This window comes from Dama dama, chromosome 32 (genome assembly GCF_033118175.1).
Source record: "Dama dama isolate Ldn47 chromosome 32, ASM3311817v1, whole genome shotgun sequence".
NCBI lineage: Eukaryota > Metazoa > Chordata > Mammalia > Artiodactyla > Cervidae > Dama > Dama dama.
This window is the reverse complement of record NC_083712.1, coordinates 34,700,677-34,727,184: the sequence shown is the minus strand read 5'-3', so window position 1 is coordinate 34,727,184 and position 26,508 is coordinate 34,700,677. Positions and strand designations below refer to the sequence as shown.

At 40.4% G+C, this 26,508-nt stretch overlaps 1 long non-coding RNA gene across 1 annotated transcript in view; it reads left to right on the top strand.

Moving 5' to 3' along the window:
* LOC133050424 (uncharacterized) overlaps positions 1–25,824 on the top strand; it is a 107,595-nt gene extending 81,771 nt beyond the window's left edge. Inside the window, exon 3 of the long non-coding RNA XR_009691610.1 lies at positions 25,443–25,824. This is a non-coding gene — a long non-coding RNA (uncharacterized LOC133050424). The remainder of the gene's footprint in view (positions 1–25,442) is intronic.
* The last annotated feature ends 684 nt before the right edge of the window (positions 25,825–26,508 follow it).

Below are 26,508 nucleotides of genomic sequence, written 5' to 3'. Positions count from 1 at the left end.
AGAGGGATCCACTGCAATCTTCAGAACTCTGCTTCTGTGTCCCTCTCTCCTCTTGGATATTTGGCCCTATGTGTTCTCACCAGTGTCGACTAAAAACAATGTACAAAGTCAAAGTTGTGGGTTAAGTTTGAGGCAAAATGAGGACTATAGGCTGGGAGACAGCATCTCAGTTAGCTCTAAGACACTGCTTCCAAAGAGGGGGAAGGTCAATATATGTGATTTTGGTGAAGGGGGAGTTCATGCAATCAAACACATATCTTACAAAAGGTTTTCTGCTGGTCACAAGCTGCTGATGTCATCGTGAAGGGATTTAGTGCTTTTCTAGATATGGGGAGATGCAAGGATTGGGCTCATAAAATCAGCTCCTGAAAATACCTATCTAGAGACTTGTTCCACCAGTTTCCCTGGAGCACAAAAGGGCCTCATTCTCCATCCTGAACTCCCTTCAGGGTGTGTCAAAGGTCAACAGCTGCACAGGATTCAATCCCCACAGAGGCAGATGGCAAATGCCATTGGCAAGTTCCAATTAGTAGTTGACACTGGTTTAGCCTAACTCTGTCTTCATAACTCAGCCACGAATCTACCTCATTTTCTCTCCTGCACTGCAGCCTGGAAACTCTCTGCAGTCAGTAAACTGAGAAAACTTGTTTGTTTCCCCTCTCTTAGGGCTTACTGTCCTGTGTTGTCTGATGTCAGTGTCTGAAAACCACTGTTTCAGAGACATGTATAATTGTTTAGTTGTTTCAGATAGGAAGGTAAATCTGGCCCCTGTTACCTTATTTAATTCTTTTTATTTAAAAATTATTATTTATTACCTATTTATTGTAGAATTGATTACACATACATAAGGAGAATGTGCGTGTGTGCGTGTATGCTAAATCACTTCAGTCATGTCTGACTCTTTGTGACCCTATGGACTGTAGCCCGCCAGGTTCCTCTGTCCATGGGATTCTCCAGGCAAGAATACTAGAGTGGGTGCTATGCTCTCCACCAGGGTATCTTCCTGACCCAGGGATGGAACCTGCAACTCCTGCATTGCAGACTGATTCTTTACCTCTGAGCCACTGGGGAAGCCCACGAAAGGAGAATTATTGTATGTCAAACTCCAGCATCCTTAAACAGTAAGGTTGAAAGAAAAATGTACATGGAAAAGTTAAATCAAGGCCCTCAAGAATAAATTATTATTCTTTAATAATCATTCTTTAATGTCAGAGGTAATTTATTAAAACTCCACAATCCCATCTCAATGTATAGAAAAGATATGATGGCTTTTAAAAGGTGTTTCACACGTAGCATACTTCTCTCTCTTCATTTAAATAAACTCCTTACTTGTAGTCACCCTCTCTGACTTCCAGGAAGTATTATTTTTTGTCTTTTCCAACTAGATCACAATTATCCGCTGAATAAATATTGGCAGGTATTTAGTTCTTTTTAAATGAGAGAAATACACTTCTCTATTTTAGTGCTGCTGTTGACATAATTCTAGCATTATACTTAATTCTAATATTATACTTAAGTTGCATAATCCTCACTAAACATGCCCAGTAAATTTTAGTTGGATATCTGTTGTTCTAAATAATTATCCAGGGATCAATATATTTGATGGATATATTTTTCCTGGGTGGAGAAAATAGTCCATTGTGCATTTCTTGAGATGCTGTAGGTTACATAATATTTAGTCACTGAGGAAAAAGATTTTATTTGAGGACTAATTAACAAATGATCAGCTCCTCTCACAGGGCTGTAATTGGGCTTTTCAGTAGTTAATAGGTTTAATTAGTGAGCTGGTTCTTAGATGTCAATGTTAACTCTCAAACTCTACACACACACAGAGTAAAAAACAGAATTTTTTCTCCAACTAGATGGAGAACGTTCACATCATCCAGGCTATGTGGTCGTATTATTTTGCCGTAAGTTCCATCTTTACCCTTCTGGAAGCAGTTACTCAGGATGCTTCTTTCTGTGTCTGTCTTTAACATCTCCTATTTTCACATCTTTTTACTCAGTATAGTCCAAGCTTCAAAGATGATGTAATAAAAGGAAAATTGAAATCAGATCTGAATTTATCAACTGCTTGGTTACTGCTTATTATTTCATTACTTAGTTTCATCCATTATTCATCACTTAGTCTTAGTTTATTTCATTTATAAATGGAATATCACCTACATCATGGAGCTGTTTAAAGTACCAAATGAGATAATTTAGTGCATATAAAAGTGTGCACTAAAGTGTTTAAAGAATATATGTGTTAAATAAGTGTTGATGGATTGCCTTCTTTACAATTCAGCCTTCTTTTTTCTCTCTTTTACCCTCTGCTTTTCGAAGAGAAGCTGCCTAATGAAATATTCAAAATGAAGGAAAATTAATGAGGGTTATCTTAGAACTTGAAGGGGCTATAGAGTAAGGTGTTCTTTATAAGGATGCTCTAAGTGTGTTCTATCAGTATCCACTTTGATCTCAAATGCAAATGTCACTCAAATGCAACTATCAGATAAACTAATCTTTAGAAAATGCCAACTCAGAAAGTAAGAACTGTGGTCTCTGAGATAAGCATGCCAGCGTCCAAGAAATCACTTTAGAAACACTTCTGGCTTCTATTAAATCTCTATTCAGTACTAACATTGGCTTACATTTAATGCAGGAGGTAATGAGAGCCCATTTGAGTTGTCTCCTAAAGCGGCCAAAAACTTTTATTGCTGTTCTCAGAGTGGAGCCAAGAACTTAACCCTCATCTGTACATTAAAGACATTTGATTAGATAACTTCCAGCTGTAAAAATTCTATGACTTAGCTAATTATTCATTATAGAGGTACAGCCCTTTCAATTTATCTCACACGAATCATGTCAGTTTATGTCAGTTCAAGCCTGGTGGGCCTAATCCATAAAGGAAAAAGTTGGTTTTGCATTTTATCTTGGCTTCACACCTATTGCACTACAAATAATAAGACTTTAATAAGAATAACTTATCTTGAAGGTAAATTTTCCATTTATAGAGCCATTGATAGTTTCCCCAATAGGAACTGTGGTTATGAAGTGTGGAGAGAGGGGAAAAGAAGAAAAAAGGAGAAGGCTCAGAATCCTCTTTCCCCATCACTTTGCACCATCTTCCTTCTGTGGGTGATGGCTAGCATAAAACTTTTTTCCTCTCATGAGAGTCTCCTTTTTTTTTTTTTTTTGATGTGGACAATTTAAAAAAATCTCTATTGAATTTGTTATAATATTGCTTCTGTTTTATGTTTTGGTCTTTTTTTGGCCAGGAGGCATGTGGTATCTTATCTTCCCAATCAGGGATCAAACCAGCGCCCTCTGCACTGGAAGGCAAAGTCTTAACCACTGGACCACCAGGGAAGTCCCCATGGCAGCCCTTTCTGTAGACAAGAGCAGACCTCTTATGTTTTTTTTTAAATTTTAAACTTTTTATTTTGTGTTGGAAAGCAGAGACATTACTCTGCCGACAAAGGTCCATATAGTCAAGGCTATGGTGTTCCCAGTGGTCCCATACGGTTGTGAGAGCTGGACCATAAAGAAGGCAGAGCGCCAAAGAATTGATGCCTTGGAACCGTGGTGCTGGAGAAGGCTCCTGGAGTCCCTTAGACAGCAGGGAGATCAAACCAGTCAATCTTAAGGGAAATTAACCCTGAATACTCATTGGAAGGACTGATACTGAAGCTGAAGCTCCAGTATTTTGGTCATTTGATGCAAACAGTTGACTCATTGGGAAAGTCCCTGATGCTGGGAAAGATTGAGGGCAGAAGGAGAAGAGGACGTCAGAGGATGAGATGGCTGGATGGCATCACCAATGCAATGGACATGAACTTGGCAAACTTCGGGAGATGGTGAGGGACAGCGAGGCCTGGCATGCTGCAGTCCATGGGGTCACAAAGAGTCGGACATGACTGGGCAACTGAACAACAGAATAGCTAATTAACAATACTGTGGTAGTTCCAGATGAACAGCGAAGGGATTCAGCCAAACAGATACAAGTATCCATTCTTCCCCAAATACCCCATCCCATCCAGGCTGGCACATAACATTGAACAGAGTTTTATACGCTATACAATAGGTTCCTGTTGGTTATCCATTTTGAATATAGCAGTGTGTACATGACCTTCCCAAATTCCCTTACTATACTTTCCCCCTGGAAACCGTAAGTTCATTTTCTAAGTCTGTGAGTCTCTTTCTGTTTTGTAAATTCATTTGTATCGTTTCTTTTTAGATTCCACATACAAGGGATGTCATATGATATTTACCTTTCTCTGTCTGACTTACTACACTCAGTATGACCCTCTCTAGGGCCATCAGTGTTGCTGCAAATGGCATTATTTCATTCTTTTTAATGGCTACTATTCCATTGTATATATGTACCACATCCTTGTGTATTCCTCTGTTGATGTCCATTTAGGTTGTTCCATGTCTTGGCTGTTATAAACAGTGCTGCAGTGATACTGGGGTGCATGTATCCTTTTGGACCATGTTTTTCTCTGGATGTATGCCCAGGAATGGGATTGTAGGGTCAGATCGTAGTTCTAGTTTTAGTTTCTTAGGGAACCTCCATACTGTTCTCCATAATGGCTGTACCAATTTACTCTCCCACCAATAGTTTAGGAGGGTTTTCTTCACTCCGCCCCATTTCCAGCATTTTTCGTTTGTGGATTTTTTGATAGCCTTTCTGACCTGTGTGAAGTGACATCTCATTGTAGTTTTGATTTGCATTTCTCTAGTTACTAGCAATGTTGAACATCTTTTCCTGTGCCTGTTGGCCATCTGTATGTCCCCTTTGGAGAAATGTCTATTCAGGTCTTTTGCCCATTTTCTGAGTGGGCTGTTTGTTTTGATGTTGCTCAGCCTCATAAGCTGTTTTAGATTTTAGAGACTAATCCCACATTGGTCACATCATTTGCAAATATTTTCTCCCAGTCATTGGATTGTCTGTTCGTTTTGTTTATCGTTTCATTTGCTGTGCAAAGCTTTTGAGTTTACGTAGGTTCCATTTGTTTATTTCTGTTTTGATTTCCATTATTCTGGGAGATGGATCAAAAAAGGTGTCACTATGATTTATGTCCAAGAGTGTTCTGCCTGTGGTTTCCTCTAGGAGTTTTATAGTGTCCACAGACACCTTATCTTCGGGCTAAAATTTTCCCAGTTCTGAGCTTTTCCATCTAGATGTCCTAAGCAAAGGAGGAAAGAAGATTATATAGACAATCTCTTTTCCAACATTCTAGCCACATTTTCAGCATTTCTTCAGTGCCATATCAGACGCAGCTTGGTCCTGAACACTTCCCCGATCTTCAGCAACAATGAAAAAAAAAAAAAAGACTACCCACCTTGGAAATCTGAAAAAACTAAGGGGAAAAACATTAGGGAAAATGTTTCTTCGGCAGCCATTCCCTTTCTCTTTCTTTCCTCATTACCTTTCTGGAACAAATTAACTCTGTTACCATTTCTTCTGATTAGTGTGCTATTTTTTACGCCACTCCAGGCAAGTTTAAGCATTTGGTGTCACTGCGGCCAAGCTACATTGAGCAGCCACCAGCATTCAATCTATCATTTACAAACTCTCAGAAGGAAAATGGAAAGACGACCCTGATTGAAAATCTGCATAATCCCTTCCTGTGGGGATAAGCTCTCACGGTTTATCTAAATATATAAAGCCCACCCCGTGGCAATCAATCTAATTATGGGCACAGAGACTATACAGATTGTGTCTCTCTCACCATGACCTTTTTCTTGTTAACCAACATGCTTTTCAATGACAGGGGAAGGATCTTGTTAAATGAAAGCTGCACAAAAGAAATAAAAAATTTCTTAAATCTTTGGGGTAGGCAATTGAATGTGACCACCTGAACTTAAGGTCAATCATTGTATTTAAAACTACTGCTTTGTGGAAATTTTGATGAAAATAAACGTGCTTGTTGGGATACACAAGTGGTCAATCCAATAGCTTGCATTTTATCTTGAAGCAAAAGATGGCTCTTGAACAGAACTGTCCTATATGTTCTTGAGTAGGTCTGGCAGTTCAAACTGCCAGTGTTTCTCTGGGGATTAAAATACATGATGGAACTGAAGGATACTTGAAAGCACACTTTATCCTTTTAACCTACAAATATTTATCGAGTTAACTATTATGTGTCAGAACTCTTCTCAGCGTTGTTTATACTGTGGTTGGAAAAAAATAAAAAACAAAAATGAAAGCAGAAAAAGCCTCTGCCCTCAGAGAGATTCCTTGTCAAGTCTAATGGAAAAGAAAGGCATTAGAGATTTAAAACCCCAAATAAATACAGAATTATAAAAGAATAGGTTGCTGTGAGAGAGAGCAAATATAGTTCTCTGATTTGAATCTCTCTGGGGAGGGAGATCATGTAAGGTCTCTCTGACAAAGAAGTATTTGAATGGAAACCTCAAGGATGAGTAGGGTGTCACCAAGAGGAACGTTCAAGGGAAGAGCTACAGGCGGAGGACACATTGACACCGTTCAGTAGTGCTCAGAGGTTCATGTTTCACCAACAAATCAGGCATCAGGTGAGAGAATTGCTGTCCTGCGTTTCTAACAATTGGAAATTTGCTGGATGATGTCACAGAGTTGGACCATCCTTATGCCTGGAATTCACAATGAAACACTCCAGTAATTCTCTTGACTGGATAAAATTTGACATCTATAATGGCCAACAGTAAACTCTATCTAGTAAGACTTGTCTGCCTAATTTCACAGGAATTAAAGCCCCAGCTTCTATTTAAGAGTATATTGTCAGACATACAGATCTTGCCAACAGGGTCAGAAAATCTCAGGAAATACAGTATTAATAACTGTAGATGATTTCAGATGTGAAGGAGAGCATGCAGACTGATAGGCTTATTAAATGGACCACTTGGCCATTCAAAATCTGTTTTTAAAATGCTCAGTCTATAACATTAAGTATTTGTTTTACTTACTTCTTATTCTGATAAACTCTGGTAATTATGCCTTGTTCACAAGTTTCCCAACATCCAGAAACACAACAGTATTTATAGAAAAAGAGTCCAAATTCTGTGGACCTTGATATCAGCACTCTGCAAAAATCATAGAGATTTCTATTACAAGTAAAACAGAACTGCTTGTCCCTTAAATGAGTTAAAGAATTTGTAGACATAATCTTTATTAACTTCATTACTCTCAGAAAAATATTTTCCAGAGCATATTCCATAGAACACCAGAATCAGAGAATGTTAATAGATGTTACCTGAAAAAAAAGAGATTTGAAATAGTATGGAAATGCCAAATTAAACAAAGTAAAAGGATTATTTTTTACATAACACTTTAGATCCCTTAATATACAAGTGTTCATTGAAAATATCAAAGAGGAATCACTATGTAGTATTTCTTAGATGCATTTATCTGAGGAACCTTTTTCCATAGGTCATCAGTGGGGATTGGCATTCTGTGCAGCATTCTTTGGAAGCGCTACCCTAATGAAGATGTTTAAGTTGGATGAGTAAAGCATATATCTAGGAATCATGTTACATGGAGATTTATAAGCTGTTAGTAAGCAAAGTCTTGCAAGTTTTATTGTTTAAGTGAACTATTTAGAAAAAAATTGATACCAATAAATGAATAATGTGCTGTAATTAGTCTGTCAGTCATGTCCTACTCTTTGTGACCCCATGAACTGGAGCATGCCAGGCTCCTCTGTCCATGGGGACTCTCCAGGCAAGAACACTGGAGTGGGTTGCCATTTTCTTCTCCAGGGTAAATCTTCCCAATGAGGGATTGAGCCCAGGTCTCCCACATTGCAGGCAAGATTCTTTACCATCTGAGCCACCAGGGTATATTAATAATTGCTTCAGCTGGGTTCATGCAGAATTAAATTAAGGACATATGAGACCATTACAAGATATAAGATGATCTCTGCTACCTGTTTTTATTGGAATGTAATTGCTTTACAATGTTGTGTTAGGTTCTGCTGTACAGTAAAGTGAATCAGCTACATGTTTACATAACCCACTCCAATGTTCTTGCCTGGAGAATCCCAGGGACAGAGGAACCTGGTGGGTTGCCGTCTATGGGGTCTCACAGAGTCGGACACGACTGACGCGACTTAGCAGCAGCAGCAGCATACCCTCTCTCTTGGACCTCCCTCCCACTCTCCCATCCCACCCCTCTAGGTCATCAGAGAGTACAGAGCTGAGCTTCCTGTGCTATACAGTAGCTTCCCACTGGCTGTTTTACATGTAGTAGTACTTATATATATATATAGATAGATAGGATTTTCCACAGTTTATTGTGATCCACACGGTCAAAGGCGTTGGCATAGTCAATAAAGCAGAAATAGATGTTTTTCTGGAACTCTCCTGCTTTTTTGATGATCCAGTGGATGTTGGCAATTTGATCTCTGGTTCCTCTGCCTTTCCTAAAACCAGCTTGAACATCTGGAAGTTCACGGCTCACGTATCGCTGAAGCCTGGCTTGGAGAATTTTGAGCATTACTTTACTAGCGTGTGAGATGAGTGTAATTGTGCAGTAGTTTGAGCATTCTTTGGGATTGCCTTTCTTTGAGATTGGAATGAAAACTGATGTTTTCCAGTCCTGTGGCCACTGCTGAGTTTTCCAAATTTGCTGGCATACTGAGTTCAGCACTTTTACAGCATCATCTTTCAGGATTTGAAATTCTGAAAGAGATGGGAATACCAGACAACCACACCTGCCTCCTGAGAAATCTGTATGCAAGTCAGGAAGCAACAGTTAGAACTGGACATGGACCAACAGACTGGTTCCAAATAGGAAAAGGAGTATGTCAAGGCTATATATTGTCACCCTGCTTATTTAACTTATATGCAGAGTACATCATGAGAAACGCTGGGCTGGAGGAAGCACAGGCTGGAATCAAGATTGCCGGGAGAAATATCAATAACCTCAGATATGCAGATGACACCACCCTTATGGCAGAAAGTGAAGAGGAACTAAAAAGCCTCTTGATGAAAGTGAATGAGGAGAGTGAAAAAGTTGGCTTAAAGCTCAACATTCTGAAAATGAAGATCATAGCATCCAGTCCCATCACTTCATGGGAAATAGATGGGGAAACAGTGGAAACAGTGTCAGACTTTATTTTTTTGGGCTCCAAAATCACTGCAGATGGTGATTGCAGCCATGAAATTAAAAGACGCTTACTCCTTGGAAGGAAAGTTATGATCAACCTAGATAGCATATTAAAAAGCAGAGACATTACTTTGCCAACAGAGGTCCATCTAGTCAAGACTAAGGTTTTTCCAGTGGTCATGTATGGATGTGAGAGTTGGACTGTGAAGAAAGCTGAGCACCGAAAAATTGATGCTTTTGAACTGTGGTATTGGAGAAGACTCTTGAGAGTCCCTTGGACTGCAAGGAGATGCAACCAGTCCATCCTAAAGGAGATCAGTCCTGGGTGTTCATTGGAAGGACTGATGCTGAAGCTGAAACTCCAATACTTCGGCTACCTCATGTGAAGGGTTGACTCATTGGAAAAGACCATGATGCTTGGAGGGATTGGGGGCAGGAGGAGAAGGGGACGACAGAGGATGAGATGGCTGGGTGGCATCACCGACTCGATGGACATGAGTTTGAGTATACTCCAGGAGCTGGTGACGGACAGGGAGGCCTGGTGTGCTGTGATTCATGGGGTCGCAAAGAGTTGGACACGACTGAGTGACTGAACTGAACTCGTAGGTAGGATGCCTATTGATGGTGGAGTAGAAGGATGTGCACTCATGTTCTCCTGTGAGAACTCCAAAATTGCAACTCGCTGCTGAACAACCATCGAGAGGAGAACTTTGGATCCCACCAAAAAAAAGATACCCCACATACAAGGGCAAAGGAGAAGCCCCAACAAGATGGTTGGAGGGGTGAAATTGCGTTTAGACTCAAACCCCATGCACACCAGAGATGCTCAGAGGGCTCCAACACAACCTTGTGTGCACCAGGACCCAGAGACCCCGCAGAGACTGAGCCAGACCTGCCATTGAGTGTTTAAGTGTCTCCTGTGGACACACAGGTCAGCAGTGGCCTGCCATGGGGACAGGGGCTCTGGCTGCAGCAGACCTGGGTCACGCAGTGTGTAGCATAAGCCCTCTTGCAGGAGGTTGTTATTAGCCCCACCATAGAGCCATCAAACAGATGACCCACAAACTGCAGAACAATTATACCAAAGAAATTCTCACACCATTAAGAAAGTTCTAGGACCCACAACAGATTTCCCAACCTGGGGTTCTGGTGAAGGTATTGAGAACCCCCAGCAAATTTGACTTTGGAGGCCAGTGGGGTTTGATTACAGAACTTCCACAAGACAAGGGAAACAGACTCTTGGAGGGTACAAACAAAACCTCGTGCTCACCCGGAGCCAGGAGAAAGGAGCAGTGTCCCCATAAGAGACTGAACCAGACTTGCCTGTGAGTGTCCAGGAGTCTCTGGTGGAGGTGTGGGTCAACAGTGCCCTGCTGTGGGTCAGGGGCACTGAATACAATAGTGTGTGCCTAAGTACTTTTAAAGGAGGTTGCCATTGTAGTCATTACCCTTACCATAGTTTGGCCTGAGGCCAAACAAAAGGGAGGGAATACAGCCCCATCCATCAACAGAAAATTGGATTAAAGATTTGCTGAGCATGGCCTACCAATCAGAACAAGATTCAGTTTCCCCCACAGTCAGTCTCTCCCATCGGGAAGCTTCCATAATCCTCTTATCCTCATCCATCAGAGGGCAGACAGAATGAAAACCACAATCACAGAAAACTAACCAGACTGATCACATGGGCCTCCATGTGATCAGTTTGATTAATTTTCTGTGATTGTAGAGCTCAATGATATTATGAGCCATGCCGTGTAGGCCACCAAGATGGACAGGTCATGGTAGAGAGTTCTGACAAAACATGGTCCACTGGAGAAGGGAATGGCAAACCACTTCAGATTTCTTGCCTGAGAACTCCATGAACAGTATGAAAAGGGAAAAAGATATGACCCTGAAAGATGAACTCCCCAGATTGGTAGGTGCCCAGTATGCTACTGGAGAAGACTGGAGAAATAATTCCAGAAAGAATGAGGAGATGGAGCCAAAGCAACACAACACCCAGTTGTAGATGTGACTGGTGATGGAAGTAAAGTCCAATGCTATAAAGAGCAGTGTTGCCTAGGAACCTGGAATGTTAGGTCCATGAAGCAGACTAAATTGGAAGTGGTCAAACAGGAAATGGCAAGAATGAACATCGACATTTTACAAATCAGTAAACTAAAATGGACTGGAATGGTCGACTTTACTTCAAATGACCATTATATCTACTACTGTGGGCAAGAATCCCTTAGAAGAAATAGAGTAGCCCTCATAGTCAACAAAAGAGTCTGAAATGCAGTACTTGGGTGCAGTCTCAAAAATGACAGAATGATCTCTGTTCACTTCCAAGGCAAACCATTCAGTATCACAGTAGTCCAAGTCTATGCTCCAACCACCAATGCCAAAGAAGCTGAAGCTGAATGGTTCTATGATGACCTACAAGACCTTCTAGAACTAACACAAAAAAAGATGTTCTTTTCATCATAGGGGACTGGAATGCAAAAGTAGGAAGTCAAGTAATACCTGGAGTAACAGGCAAGTTTGGCCTTGGAGTACAAAATGAAGCAGGGCAAAGGCTAACAGAGTTTTGCCAAGAGAATGCACTGGTTGTAGCAAACACCCTCTTTGAAAAACACAAGAGTTGGGAGACTACACATGGACATCTCCGGATGGTCAGTACTGAAATCAGATTGATTATATTCTTTGCAGCTGAAGATGGAGAAGCTTTGAACAGTCAGAAAAAACAAGACAGGGAGCTGACTGTGCTTAGTTCATGAACTCCTTATTGCCAAATTCAGACTTAGATTGAAGAAAGTAGGGAAAACCACTAGACCATTCAGGTCTGATCTAAATCAAATCCCTTACGAGTATACAGTGAAAGTGACAAATAGATTCAAGGGATTAGGTCTGATAGACAGAGTTCCTAAAGAACTATGGACAGAGGTTCATGACATTGTACAGGAGGCAGTGATTAAAAACATTCCCAAGAAAAAAGAGATGCAAAAAAACAAAATGGTTGTCTGAAGAGGGCTTACAAATAGCTGAGAAAAGAAGAGAAGCTAAAGGCAAAAGAATAAAGGAAAGATATACCCATCTGAATGCAGAGTTCCAAAGAATAGCAAGGAGAGATGAGAAAGCCTTCCTCAGTGATCAATGCAAAGAAATAGAGGAAAACAATAGAATGGGGAAAACTAGAGATCTCTTCAAGAAAATTAGAGATACCAAGGGAACATTTCATGCAAAGATGGGCACAATAAAGGACAGAAATGGTATGGACCTAACAGAAGCAGAAGATATGAAGATGAGGTGGCAAGAATACACAGAAGAACTGTTCAGAAAAGATCTTCGTGACCAGATAACCACAATGGGTGTGATCACTCACCTAGAACCAGAGATCCTGGAGTGTGAAGTCAAGTGGGCCTTAGGGAGCACCACTACAAACAAAGCTAGTGGAGGTGATGTAATTCCAGTTGAGCTATTTCAAATCCTAAAAGATGATGCTATGAAAGTGTTACACTCAATATGCCAGCAAATTTGGAAAACTCAGCAGTGGTCACAGGACTGGAAAAGGTCACTTTTCATTCCAATCCCAAAGACAATGCCAAAGAATGTTCAAACTACCTCACAATTGCACTCATCTCACATGCTAGCCAAATAATGTTCAAAATTCTCCAAGCAAGGCTTCAGTAGTATGTGAACCAAGAACTTCCAGATGTTCAAGCTGGATTTAGAAAAGGCAGAGGAACCAGAGATCAAATTGCCAACATCTTTTGGATCCTAGAAAAAGCAAGAGAGTTTCAGAAAAACATCTACTTCTGCTTTACTGACTATGCCAAAGCCTTTGTGTGGATTAAAACAAACTGTAGAAAATTCTTCAAGAGATGGGAATACCAGACCACCTTACCTGCCCCCTGAGAAATCTGTATGCAGGTCAAGAAGGAACAGTTAGAATTGGACATGGAACAACAGACTGGTTCCAAATTGGGAAAGGAGTATGTCAAGCTGTATATTGTTACTCTGTTTAATTAACTTATATGCAGAGGACATCATGTGAAATGCCCAGTTGGATGAAGCACAAGCTGGAATCAAGATTGCTGAGAGAAATAGCAATAACCTCAGATATGCAGATAACACCACCCTTATGGCAGAAAGCGAAGAAGAACTAAAGAGCTTCTTGATGAAGGTGAAAGAGGAGAGTGAAAAGGTTGACTTAAAGCTCAACATTCATAAAACTAAGATCATGGCATCTGGTCCCATCACTTCATGGCAAATAGATGGGGAAACAATGGAAATAGTGACAGACTATTTTGAGGGGCTCCAAAATCACTGCAGATAGTGACTATAGCCATGAAATTCAAAGACACTTGCTCCTTGGAAGAAAAGCTGTGAGCAACCTAGACAGCATATTAAAAAGCAGAGACATGACTTTGCCAACAAAGGTCCATATGGTCAAAGCTATGGTTTTTCCAGCAGTCATATATGTATGTGAGAACTGGAGCATAAAGAAAGTTGAGTGTTGAAGAATTAATGCTTTTGAACTGTGGTGTTGGAGAAGACTATTGAAAGTCCCTTGGACTTCAAGGAGATCAAACAAGTCAATCCTAAAGGAAATCAGTCCTGAATATTCATTGGAAGGACTGATGCTGAAGCTGAAACTCCAATACTTTGGCCACCTGATGTGAAGAACTAACTCATTGGAAAAGACCCTGATACTGGGAAAGACTGAAGGTGGGAGAAGAAGGGGATGACAGAGGATGAGATGGTTGGATGGCATCACCGACTCGATGGACATGAATTTGAGTAAGCTCTGGGAGTTGGTGATGGACAGGGAGGCCTGGCGTGCTGCAGTCCATGGGGTTGCAAAGAGTTGGACATGACTGAGCTACTGATCCAGTTTCTGTGTTTCTAAAACACACACTTCTCCTCCCCCATAAGGTGTTGAAACTAGCATTCAGCTTATAGTGTACAATAGCTTTTAAAAATAATCTTTCCTTTATGAAAACCCATAATGCTCCCCACATCTACACTATTTATGAATTTAGCTAAGGTCTTGTTCCCAGGAATCTTCCTGGTTAATGTTTGTTGGCCAATTTTCTTTTCTTAATGTACTATACCATGAATATCAGTTTTCTCCTAATACATCCCCGTTTGTTTCTTTATTGAAGGGGGTGTGTGAGCTTAGTTGTAAAAGTTAACACTGACCAGCAGAGACCTTGAACTCAACAAGATCTTTAAAAAAAGAGATCCTTAGAATTCTTTCATTATGGACTAGTCTTTTGAATCCCAGAAATTAGCTCATATTGATGGAGGCAGAATAACTGGCATTTTCTTAGTGACTTTTCCTTCTATTGTTTAGTAAGCACAATGCCTTAGGATACATATTGGTTTTCAGATTTTCTCCTGAGAGAAAAGGGAGGACCTTATTATGCTGCTAACATTCATTATTTTAGACATTCTGCTGAGAGAGAGCAGAGAAGGCATTTGGAAGGAATTGCTTTTCTATAGGTCATTGGATCATCTGATTATTGGTCTCTGTTTCATTGATCAGTATGGACTCTAACTTCACAGATATGACCAATTACTAAATTCAATGAAAACAAGATTAAAAGCCCCACCAAGAACTAGAAAGATGATAATGGAAGATCTCATTTTGCTGGTCCTGGGAAGTTTCCCACAAGCTGACTAGTGGGTTTGTTCATCCGTCCCTCTCCCAAGGCTACCGTGTGGCCTTTCTTCCCAGAAGGGCTGAATGCATGATATTTCGGTTCCTGGAAACAATTTGTCGTGCCAGCATAACATTTACTACCAACGCGTGATGTGTAAGACACTCATTTCCCCAATTCCCTCATCATAGTGGACAATGTTGATAACCTTTCTAGAGGGCTCATATCACTGAACAGGGAACTGAATGCTCCGAAATGATCCCAATTTTTAAGTCATTGCAGATGTTAGAAGTCTACTCCAGTATGTCGATATGAGAACTAGTTTGTTGACTGCATCACATGAATAGATTATAATTCATAGAAACTCATAACTCAAGGGAGTCTGATTTTTCCTTCTGTCAATTTTATCACCTTTATTAACGTCCACACTGAAATCACCACTTCAGCCAGCTGATAGTGTATGTGTGGGAGGGGTGTGTGTGTTTTGTGGAATATTCCAAGAAAAATTGTCAAACTTTTTCTTACATATGTTAATGGATTGGGCTATTCTTGAATCTTCCAAAGATTAGTATATGAATGTAGACTTTAACAATTTTCTTTTTCCAGGAGTGAGAATTCAACTCTGTAGAAAAGAAAAAAAAAGAAGCATAATCCATTTTGTTGTTAAAGAACTTTGAGCTAATTGGAAAATATGAGGTTTTGATCTTTTTTTTTTTTCCTTTATTTTTTTACTTTCCAGGTGTATAACCTGAGACAAGTCACGGTGACTGTCTGGGATTCATGTTAGAATGATCCCTAAGAATCCTTCCGAATTTAAAAGTCTTTGGTAAAAGTATGATTTTCTATAGGACTCAGACTTTTTCAGTTCACGGATTTCTTACAATACCACCGTAGACAATCTACTCACTTATGCAAGATAAAATTTTGGGAAAATTTTTTGCTAGACAAGACAATCGATGCTGGAATATAAGGTTTTCTAAATACATTTTTTAAATTTCTGTTATATATTCACCTCTGGTTATTTATATTTTTAAAAAATCTTTGTTTGGTTTCTCACTGTATACATCCATTTTTCTCCTGAGTTCTTTGAGCTTATTTATTCATTGACTGCTCTACATGGCCTGTGGGATCTTAGTTCCCTGACCAGGTATTGAAACAATGTCCCCTGCCGTAGAAGCATGGAGTCTTAACCACTTGGGCATCAGGGAAAATCCCTGAAATAGAAGTTTAGTAAGTTGACATTAGAAGTTGGTATTAAGGTGTTAAATCTAAGTTTAAATTATCCAGAATTATACTTATTTATGGACTTCCCGGGTAACTCAGGGGTAAAGAATCCCATCTGCAGTGCAGGAACGGCAGGAGACATGGGTTCAATCCCTGGGTAGGGAAGATCCCCTGGAGGAGGGCATGGCAACCCACTCCAGTATTCTCACCTGGAAAATCCCCACAGATAGAGGAACCTGGTGGCTAACAGTCCATAGGGTGGCAAAGAGTCGGACTCAACTGAAGCGACTTAACACACACACACACACACACACACACACACACACACACTTATTTATGTAAAATAACCAGATTTGTTCAGCTTTTAGTAGAAAGATAAAGTATGGCAAGATGATTCGGATCAATGAGCTTTTCCTGAAATAGCCACAGCTTGAAGTCTGCACATTAGCTTGGTCTTAATCTTCCCCTAACTGCGTCCTCTATCATTCTTACTGCACAATGATTATAAATGTTCAAAATGATGACTTCAAGTTACTGCAAGATCTTCAGACATCAAGAAAAGTCAAAAGAGCTATGCTAAAAAGACCATGCTTATTAAGGGAAGGAAGTCATACCAGTATCTAAACAAATATATTCAAAGGCGTGTTTTTAAGAAAAAAAAAAAAAAAGATTATTTGGTGAAGCAACCATTTCACACGTATTTATTGAGCATGAGTTTTTCTACATATCACAGGGCATTTATAAGTTTGATATATACTCTTACTTGCCAAAAATTAAACAAGTGTGAGAGTAGGGAAGAAGACAGTAGTTCAGAGTAATGTGTTTATGGTTGTTCTGGTGAATTGACACTCATCCTCTGTCTTACACACTGTTAGTGTGCCTTTCTGTAAGAAAGTGTAAGAGCCACCTCTCCCATCCTGTTTGAAAGCTCGTTCTAGAGGCAAGTTAGATTCTTCCCGATTGAGGCAGTCCATGAAATTTGTAAGGCAGAAGTGGGAGAGGAGTCTTCCTATTACTGCTATACTTACTTTTACTTGAAGCCAGGTTGTAAAGATGGGTTTTTCTGCAGCCACGTGGCAGCGTCTGGTCACTAACTTTGAGGTATGAAGAGGCGTTGAAGGCATGGTAGTAATGCTCCCCAAGAATCTGAATTCCAGCTCCACAGCTAGGTATGGAGCCTAGCAATTCCCCTGGGGTCCTGTGTTTTGAATATGGCAGAGATAAATTTTCCCTCTGATGGACCAGTTAGAAAGTTTTGTTGGAGGGACTCCTAGGTCCTCACCCTAAAGCCCATTCTGTGAACCCTTACAATAAGTCTGTGAACATCCTCAGTCTCTGTATTAAACCCCTTTCTACTTAAAATAGCTGGCATGCTTTGCATTTCCAGCCCCAAATACTTGTAGACTCGTGAGTGATCCTATAGTGAAAAGAGGAAAATAAACAGTGAGGACAAGAAGTATAAAGTTTTATGGACTAGATGATCAAGCTGCAGCTTGAGGAAAAAGTAAATGGACACCTGATGATTCTTTGTACATTTGGGGTAAAATTTATTCATAAATTCATGCTTGTACTTTATATGTATGTAATTCTAATTTGGATTTTGTACCAACATAGGAATAAGACCATTGAAGGCCCTAAAAGCTATTACTTTGGGACACTTTGTTTTACTAACTTTAATTTAAAGAGATTCTTAATTTTCCAGGCTCCAGTGCATGAAAGGATTCCCCAAAGAGCAGTTGCTGTTGGTTTAGCCCTAGACCTTTAGGGTAAATTATGAACAATCAAAAATGCATTCCAGATATTTTATGGATAAAGCTAAAGCCAACAAAAGCCACAAAAGTATGGACTGAAGGATAAAAATACTCTTGTGCTGAAGTATTCTAGGGATTTTAGTTTAGTTTTGTGACTTGAAGGCCTCAAATCATGAAAGGTCAAGTTAGGAAGTAGTGCTGAGGGATTTTAGGAATGCTGCTGAAATTGACAGAAACCCCAGTCCTGTTAGGAAGCTTCAGGGCATCACTTTCACCTTCTTTTCTTGAACCGTTAAAAGAATTTTCTTGCTCCCTGAGATTAACAACTCCAAAGCAACCTGGACTTTTACTGGACCTAATTCTCTTAGTTAGAGTGAGCATGTGTCCTTGGTTTCTTCTCCAAGAGGTATAAAATGGTAAGCATTCCTTCTTTCTACTAATCCTCCAAGTGACCAACCATCCTTGATCTGACTTTTTTTTTTTAATATTTCTTTCTTTATTATTTATGTGGCTGCACTGGGTCATAGTTGTGGCACTTGCGTTTTAGTTGAGGCATGTGGGATCTAGTTCCCTGACCAGGGATTGAACCCAGACCTCCTGCACTGAGAGCCCAGAGTCTTAGCCCCTGGACCACCAGGTCCTGACTCTTGGGTGCAGGTCTCCTCCTGACGTAAAAGACAGATTCTTGATCATTGGCTTCTGAGATGAGGTTTTCGGAGGCAACTGAAGGACTGATGCTGAAGTTGAAACTCCAATACTTTGGCCACCTCATGTGAAGAGTTGACTCATTGGAAAAGACCTTGATGCTGGGAGGGATTGGGGGCAGGAGGAGAAGGGGATGACAGAAGATGAGATGGATGGATGCCATCACCGACTCGATGGGCATGGGTTTGGGTAGACTCTGGGAGTTGGTGATGGACAGGGAGGCCTGGTGTGCTGCGATTCATGGGGTCGCGAAGAGTCGGACACGACTGAGTGACTGAACTGGACTAAACTGTGCCTCTAAACCTCAGACCAGTTACACATTAGCAGCCACAGAGCACATCAGATTAGCTGAGAACAGGATGGGGCCTAAGTGTCTTATTGTTCCATTTGCTTGGGACTTAACAACTGGTTGAGGTACAGAAAAGAATTTCCTCCAGGAACCACCAAAGAATGAAAGGATGATTATGCTCTGCCTTTCTAGAAAATGCAACAAGTTCCATTCTTTGTCATTTATTGGCCATGCATATTATATTACTCAATCACTAGAACCACTGTGTGTGCACGGTCTGTCACTTCAGTCATGTCTGACTCTGTGAAGCCCTGTGGACCGCAGCCTGGCAGGCTCCCTGTCCATGGGATTCTCCAGGCAAGAATACTGGGGTGGGTTGCTGTGCCCTCCTCTAGGTGACCTTCCCAACCCAGGGATCAAACCTACGTCTACCTGCATTGGCAGGTGGTTTCTTTACCACTGGCACCACCTGGGAAGCCTCTCACTAGAACCATTAGGAGATTTGTAAATGGCAAAGGGGACAGAAAGCAACTGTTGCTAAATAGCCCCATGAAATTGCTAATGTGAGTCCTCATATTCCAGACTGATCGATCACTCACGGGCTTCCAGTTCTAAGTGGAACAGGAATGTGAGAAGCAAATGACGCAGAAGCTGTTCTCTTTCTTCCAGAATTAACTGTGGGATAGCTTTTACAGATCACAAGATCACGCTCCTGGGATTCAGAAGATGCTCTATAGAGTGGTGGTTTGCAACCTAAACTAGACCTTCTTTACTGTACTGTCTGGAAGGATCTTTGAATCCTGCCGTACCAAGGGGGCTTCGCCCTTCTGCTCATAGGCTCTTGTGTTCTCCACTTCCGCCTCCCTCCTACTCTGATGAAATCAGTACATTTTAATAAATAAGTGATTAGACCTTGAACCTTGGAGTTCTCTTTGGAGTCTCCGTGGAGACAAGAAGTCCACCTCTGGCCTGGTCTCATGTGTAGGAAGTTTTTATGGATGGCAGAGGCGTGGAAAGATTCAGTCCTCTGGCATATCAGCCCACTTTGAAGAGGCTGAGGCTTATTTAAACAAAACTAAACAACTGTCTTAAGTTCGTGGAAATTTGACTGGCTCACTCAGCATGGTTTTAGGGTTTGTTTTGTTTTCTGATGACTGATGAAAGGAATCTTCCCTTATTGAGTAATAGCCCACGGTTTAATCTCCCTCCCTGCTGAAGATCAATCTCCAGTGAATGAAATTTCTCTTATTCCCTTATGATGAGCAGAGTAAGTGTTTCAGTGGGAGGAGAAGATGCAAATATAAGCATCTCTACTGCTACCAGGGATGAGCATTTAGGAAAGGAAGAGAGGAAAAAGAGCAAAAGGCATCTTAAAGATAAATATGTACAATGAGGCTATGTAGCTAAGTAAGTCGCTCAGTTGTGTCTGACTCTTTGTGATCCCATGGACTCTAGCCTACCAGGCTCCTCTGTCCATGGGATTTTCCAAGCAACGACTAGAGTGGGTTGCCATTTCCTTCTCTAAATAAAGCTAAATAAAGGAAACTAAAAGAATTTGAATGGTATTGTCTTTTCTAAACTTAAAAAATGGATGATAGGAAACATTTTTATGAGTTAAATTGAGTTGTTTTAAAGAGTTTGCCTACAATATTTGCTCTCAAAAACTTATTGCAAATGAAAAATAGTATGTGTTCATTGCTTGGTGATTTATGTCTTTTCCCATTACTTCAAAGATGAATATGTTGGAAGATATTTAGATTTCTAAAGCTAGCTAGAGTTTCCAGGGAGAAGGTTTATCATATTGGAAATGTTAAAGGTAATGCTGGTTTTTGTGTGGAGTGTGGAAATTCTTGGAGGTGAAATGTAAGTACCAGGAAATCCCAGAGATCACCACCGCAGGGGAGAAACATTTCATGTTTGTTAAATTAAGAAATGGCATTTCACATTGAGTTTTTCCTCCTTCACTCACAAGCTGCTGGGTTAACTCAAATCTGTACTAATTGGGGGTTGTGTTTGGCTCAAAGTTACAGGCTCTTTAAAAAAGGCACAAATGTCCATATATTATATACACCATTCCTAATTATAAAATAAAAATGACAGTACCATATTGGCTCAGTTTCCCATTTCAGATATCACATGTGGTATTAAGTTCAATAATGACAAAATATATGGAAGGTACTAGAAATATAAAACTTTCATTTGTCAAACATGCTTCACATATTTCATCTTTGAGTTTCTTATCTTAGGTTTTAATGATACAAAATGAAGCCAATTTCATATGTATCCCGTGTGACCAGAAGGTGACCCTTCTTGAACTTTAACAACTTTTGGGATTTTGTGACATTGTAACACTGGCAGAGACATTTTATTCTTTGAATACAGCTTCTTTCTGGAGAGGTAATTAAACTTGACCAGTATGCCCCTGCTAGAACTGTGGACTCAGAAATAGTTCTTTGGTCTTTAGAGAAAAGTATGAAAGGTACTTACCCTTGGAAGGAAGATTTGATCACATAGGAACACCACCCGGTGTCCTGAGCCTACTTGACTGCTGTCAGCAATTCTTTGCTCGTGTGTTGGATAATGGATTATGAAGACATGAGGAATGAATGCCAGAATCTCTGGTTGGGCAATTTATTCTCAGGATCCAGTGTCTTGATCTGTGCTGTTTTACAGGCTAAAATAAGGATGAGAAGACTTCACTAACAAACAGTTACTCATTTGTGTGTCTACTGCACCCCCTCTCCAGAAAATCCCAAGTTGCTGTCAAGGACACAAATTAGTTCAGTTCAGTCGTTCCATCGTGTGACCTCTTTGTGACCCCGTGGACTGCAGCATGCCAGGCTTTCCTGTCCATCAGTATCTCCTGGAGCTTGCTCACACTCATGTCCATCGAGTTGGTGATGCCATCCAACCATCTGATCCTCTGTCCTCCCTTCTTCTCCTGCCCTCAGTCTTTCTCAGCATCAGGCTCTTTTCCAATGAGTCAGTTCTTTGCATCAGGTGGCCAAAGTAATGGAGCTTCAGCTTCAGTGTCAGTCCTTCCAATGAATATTCTGGACTGATTTCCTTTAGGATGGAATGGTTGGATCTCCTTGCAGCCCAATGGACTCTCAGAAGTCTTCTCCAACACCACAGTTCAAAAGCATCAATTCAAGAACACAAAGGAAGAGCAAATACAAGAAGATGGAACTGAATGTCATGGGACCATTTCTTTTTGTTCGGGAAAGTCCAGATCCAAAAAGTCAAAGTATGGAGTTGTCACCGTATTCTTCTTTTTAAGGAAAAATTCATCACTTCAGTTGTTATTTTCCTCCAGCTCAAACCTTCTGTAGTTGAGGCTTATCTTCAGAAAGTAGAAAGACTGAACGTCTCTTCATGACACAGTTCTATAGCTCTCTCATCAATCTTGTCAAGGATGTGAGTCCTAGATTCTAAGAGTAAGGGGGAGTATTTGAAAGCATCTTCAGTCTCCTAATGTTACACAACATGAGGCCACCAAGGCTTGAGTATTCAAGTAATGAGTTCAAAGTGACTCAGACACGTAGTAATACAGACAAAACCAGTTTCCACAAGCCCCTGTTCTGTATCCCCTGCTTTTCTATGTAACCTACAGTACTTTTTTAGTTCTCCAGACTTTTCATGTATTCAGTTTCTTTCTTCTAGAATTGGTCTGCATGAATGGATACCACTATCAGCCATGAATCCTGATAGATTCAACTCAAGCTTTGTGGGGAATCTAAATAAAATCTCAGTGTTGTCAGGGACCTCACTGGGTGTAGTCGATTTTGGCTTTTTGGCTCTTTGTTTTGTTTGCCTGTATCATTGTTGTGTATTAGACGTCTGTCCTCTGCTTGAGTTACTATAATATCAGAGAATGCTTGAATTTCGGAGATAGGCCACTCCATTCCTGAGAAACTCTACTCATGTGAAGAATTATGTATTATTTTGAGCAAAATATGCCAACCAATAAAGTCCACCAGTTGGCCAAAGTTTGTTGCCCAGTAAGGGGAAAATGGCTCACTTCTCTACTCTGGTACAATAGAAGAGCAGACTGTCTCCCTTGAGTCTCAGTCCTTGAATCTTTGAAATTTAAGAAGGCATGTCCATCCCAGGAGGCAGTCTAAGAGAAATCTCAGACTGCAGACATCTCTTCTGTTCCTGTGAGATTGACAGTTGCCATGGGAATGGAGAGAGCGGGAGGTGCTATCCTCAGAGCCTCCATGATTTCATCCTAGCACAGTTCCTGCGGGGACCTAAGTGCCTGCTAAGATTTTTATAGAGGCCCATCAGCTGGGCCTTGTAGAGGAAGTGCTGGGTCCCTCTGCACCAGAGCAGGGAACATGATTTATTTAGTGCTTACCGAGTGGCTCTAATGTCCCTGCCTGGCCTCCCTCACCGAAAAACACGGAAATTCTGATTTTATTTTAACTCCAAGCTGCTGTTTCCAGTTGTAGTTCTTGGGTGGATTTCAATAGTTTCTAATTAAAAGACGAGAGCACTGTGATAAACCCTTAGCCAATCAACGACCTATAGGTCCAGTGGATGCATCTAAAGTGCAGATCAGATTCCAAATGCTAAGCCCTTAGTTTTTCTGTGGCTATAAGCATGAGGAAAACAGCTCAGACTGGCTTCAGGAGGATCTTCAATGTGACTCACCCAGGCTTGGGAATTTCAGCTGAGAATACAGTTAGGTTAGTTTGCGAACTAATGGGAAGCCTGACTCTGTCCTTAGAGGGAGACACCACTCAGAAAACCACATGACCATGTGTATGTACATAAAAGGGAGCCTGGGAGCCTGAAAGGGGCTGCCAGGAGCCACCTAATGTGAAATCCAAGGCTGGAGTTTGTATTGATCTTGGAGTGGGGCAGTGAGGAGCATTCTGTGAGAGTGAAAGCTGCATCACTGGAGACTCCGAGGCACTCTAGGGAAGCCTCAGAACCATCCATCATCGTTATTTTGTCAGGAAATAGAATAATTGCACCTATGTTAAGTTCCTAAATAGGTTTAACAATATCTTTGCCAGGTTATAGGCAGAACACCAGAGCGCATCATCAAAGTCAATACCTTGCCTCGCTACACCTGATTGTAGCTGTGGTCAAGAAGTGGACCATCTCTTAGACACTTCTCAGATACATTCTTACATCCAAAAGCCTCATTCAGTTCTCAGAGTGGCAGCTCTTGGAAGTTTCTAGTAATTCCCTGGAAATTTCAGAATATCCAGTAAAAAGCCATTTTTCTTGAATAGTAAAGAGGTTTGTCATGCTGGGTGGGAATTTCCTGAAAACCAGCCAGTTTGTCACTATTAGACCATTGCAGGAAGTCTGTGATATGCATGCCATATTATGGGCAAAGTTTAAAAAATTAGTAAGATACACAGAAAGATATGGTAGTAACACAAAGAACTCTCAAGATCCATTATGCAGCATAAGACATAAAATGTGATCCATAAATCTGAAACCTGTCTATTCTACCTCCCCAAATCATCTTCCCAGCACCTTGAAAAGTAGTCTCTGTCCTAAATCCCATGCTTCTTATTCTCAAGAATTTCTTTGTAAAATTAGTGCATAGTATCAACTCAAATGTGTATAAACTTTATATAAAGCATATTCTGCACATCTTTTTCTGTAATTTGCCTTTTTCCATTAAACATTATGTTTGAAAGATTCATCCATGTTGGCAAATATAATCCCAGTCCATTCATTTACATTTCTGATTAGTATTTTTATTTATTTTCAGTCTCCTGTTGAAAGATATGTGGTTTTTATTTTGGTTAAAAAATGTATACTTTTAATTCTTTTATATATTGTCAGATTGTTCTTGAAAGTGGTTGTTCTTTGTTCAGTTGCTCAGTCGTGTTGAACTCTTTGCGACCCCGTGAATGGCAGCATGCCAGGCTTCCCTGTCCTTCACTATCTCCTGGAGTTTGCTCAAACTCATGTCCATTGAGTCAATGCCATGCAAACATCTCATCCTCTGTCTCCCCATTCTCCTCCTGTCCTCACTCTTACCCAATATCAGGGTCTTTTCCAAAGAGTTGGCTCTTTGCATCAGTTAGCCAGAGTACTGGAGCTTCGGCTTCAGCTTCAGTCCTTCCAGTGAACATTCAGGGCTGATCTCCTTTAGGATGGACTGGTTTGATCTCCTTGCCACCCAAGCGACTCTCAAGAGTCTTCTCCAGCATCGTAGTTTGAAAACATCAATTATTTGGCACTCAGCCTTCTTTATGGTCCAACTCTCACATCTATACATGACGACTGGAAAAACCATGACTTTGACAATATAAACCCTTGTCGGCCAAGGTGAAGATAGTTACACTAATATGTACTCAGATGGGCAATATATTAAAGTTTCTATTCTTCACATCCTTGCTAATTCTGCTATTGTCAAGCCATTAATGTGTTTGCCAATACAATGGTATCTCATGGTTTTAATACTCATTTCTCTGAATTCTAGTGAGATGAAGCATCTTATTGGGAAGGTTTGTATTTTCAACACTAAATTTTCTCTCCCAATTTCCTTCTCCATTTTTTACTCTAAATATTTCCCTTTCTGTATCTCTCTTTCACACACACAGACACATACACAACACACACACACACATTCATATGCTGCAATACCTTCCACTGGTATGTATGTTCTGGAAGGCAAAAACATAGATATATTCTTCATTCTTAACATCAGATTTGATTGAAATAAAGTACTTAATAAATATCATCTGAAGAAGTAAATTTGTGTTTTTTCAACTCTTGTTTCACTGTAGGTCCTGGCCACAGAAATCACCTACTCCAGTATTCTGGCCTGAAGAATTTCATGGACTAAGGAACCTGGCAGGCTACAGTCCATGGGGTTGCAAAGAGTCGGACACTACTAGGTGACTGTCACTTTCCCTTTCAAGAATATTGATGGGCAGAGTCTCAGTCTTTCACACCTGGAACACAGTAGGAATTGTTGGCTTTAGGATGAATGGATTGTGTTTCTTGGTTTCCTGAGGTAAATAAATGTAACATGCAGCATAAACCGAAAACTCAGCTTTAGTACAAAACTGATACAGTCCCTGCTAAGGGATTAAAACTCATGGAGTTTATGATGGAAACTTGCTGTAAGTAGGTGCCAGGCACTGTGCTGTATAAGGGATGCAAAGAGAACTATCATCAACTTCTCTGTCCTGAAGGAACTTAGAAAAAAAAAGAAAAAACAAATATTAAATATTATAATTTCTACATTTACCTCTACATTCATACAAATTATATATGGTTGAATACATGTACATATAATAAATATATTATGATACATTATGCAAATATTTTAATATCTTTATCTACCTCTACTTTTACAACGCGTGTTCTACAAGCCCTCTTTGGGTTACTCAGACACCAACTAATGACCAGAGAATGTGACCTTCAAAATAGTAGCTGGAAGTCATTCTTCCCTTTTTAAGGGTCAGTTATCTGTTTCATAAGATGACAGACTCACTTTGACGTTAGACTCAGAAAGGACTAAGTGTTGGTAACTGGAGCATGTCTTCTTGTTTTCAATGATACGCCCCCAGAATGACATAAAGCAGGAAAGCTCATTGAAATCAGAAGGTTCATATAGGTCAAAAGCCAGTGTCAGGGCTTCCCTGCTGGTCCAGTAGTTAAGACTCTGAACTTCCACTGTAGGGGGGACAGGTTCAATCCTGGGTTGGGGAACTAAGATCCCGCATGCTAGGCAGCATGCCCAAATAAAAATGTCTTAAATAAATAAATAAAGTAAAAGCAATTTAAAAAAATTTCTTTTTAAAAAAGCTAGTGTGGGATGTAGTTACATCCCATTCTAGTTTATTC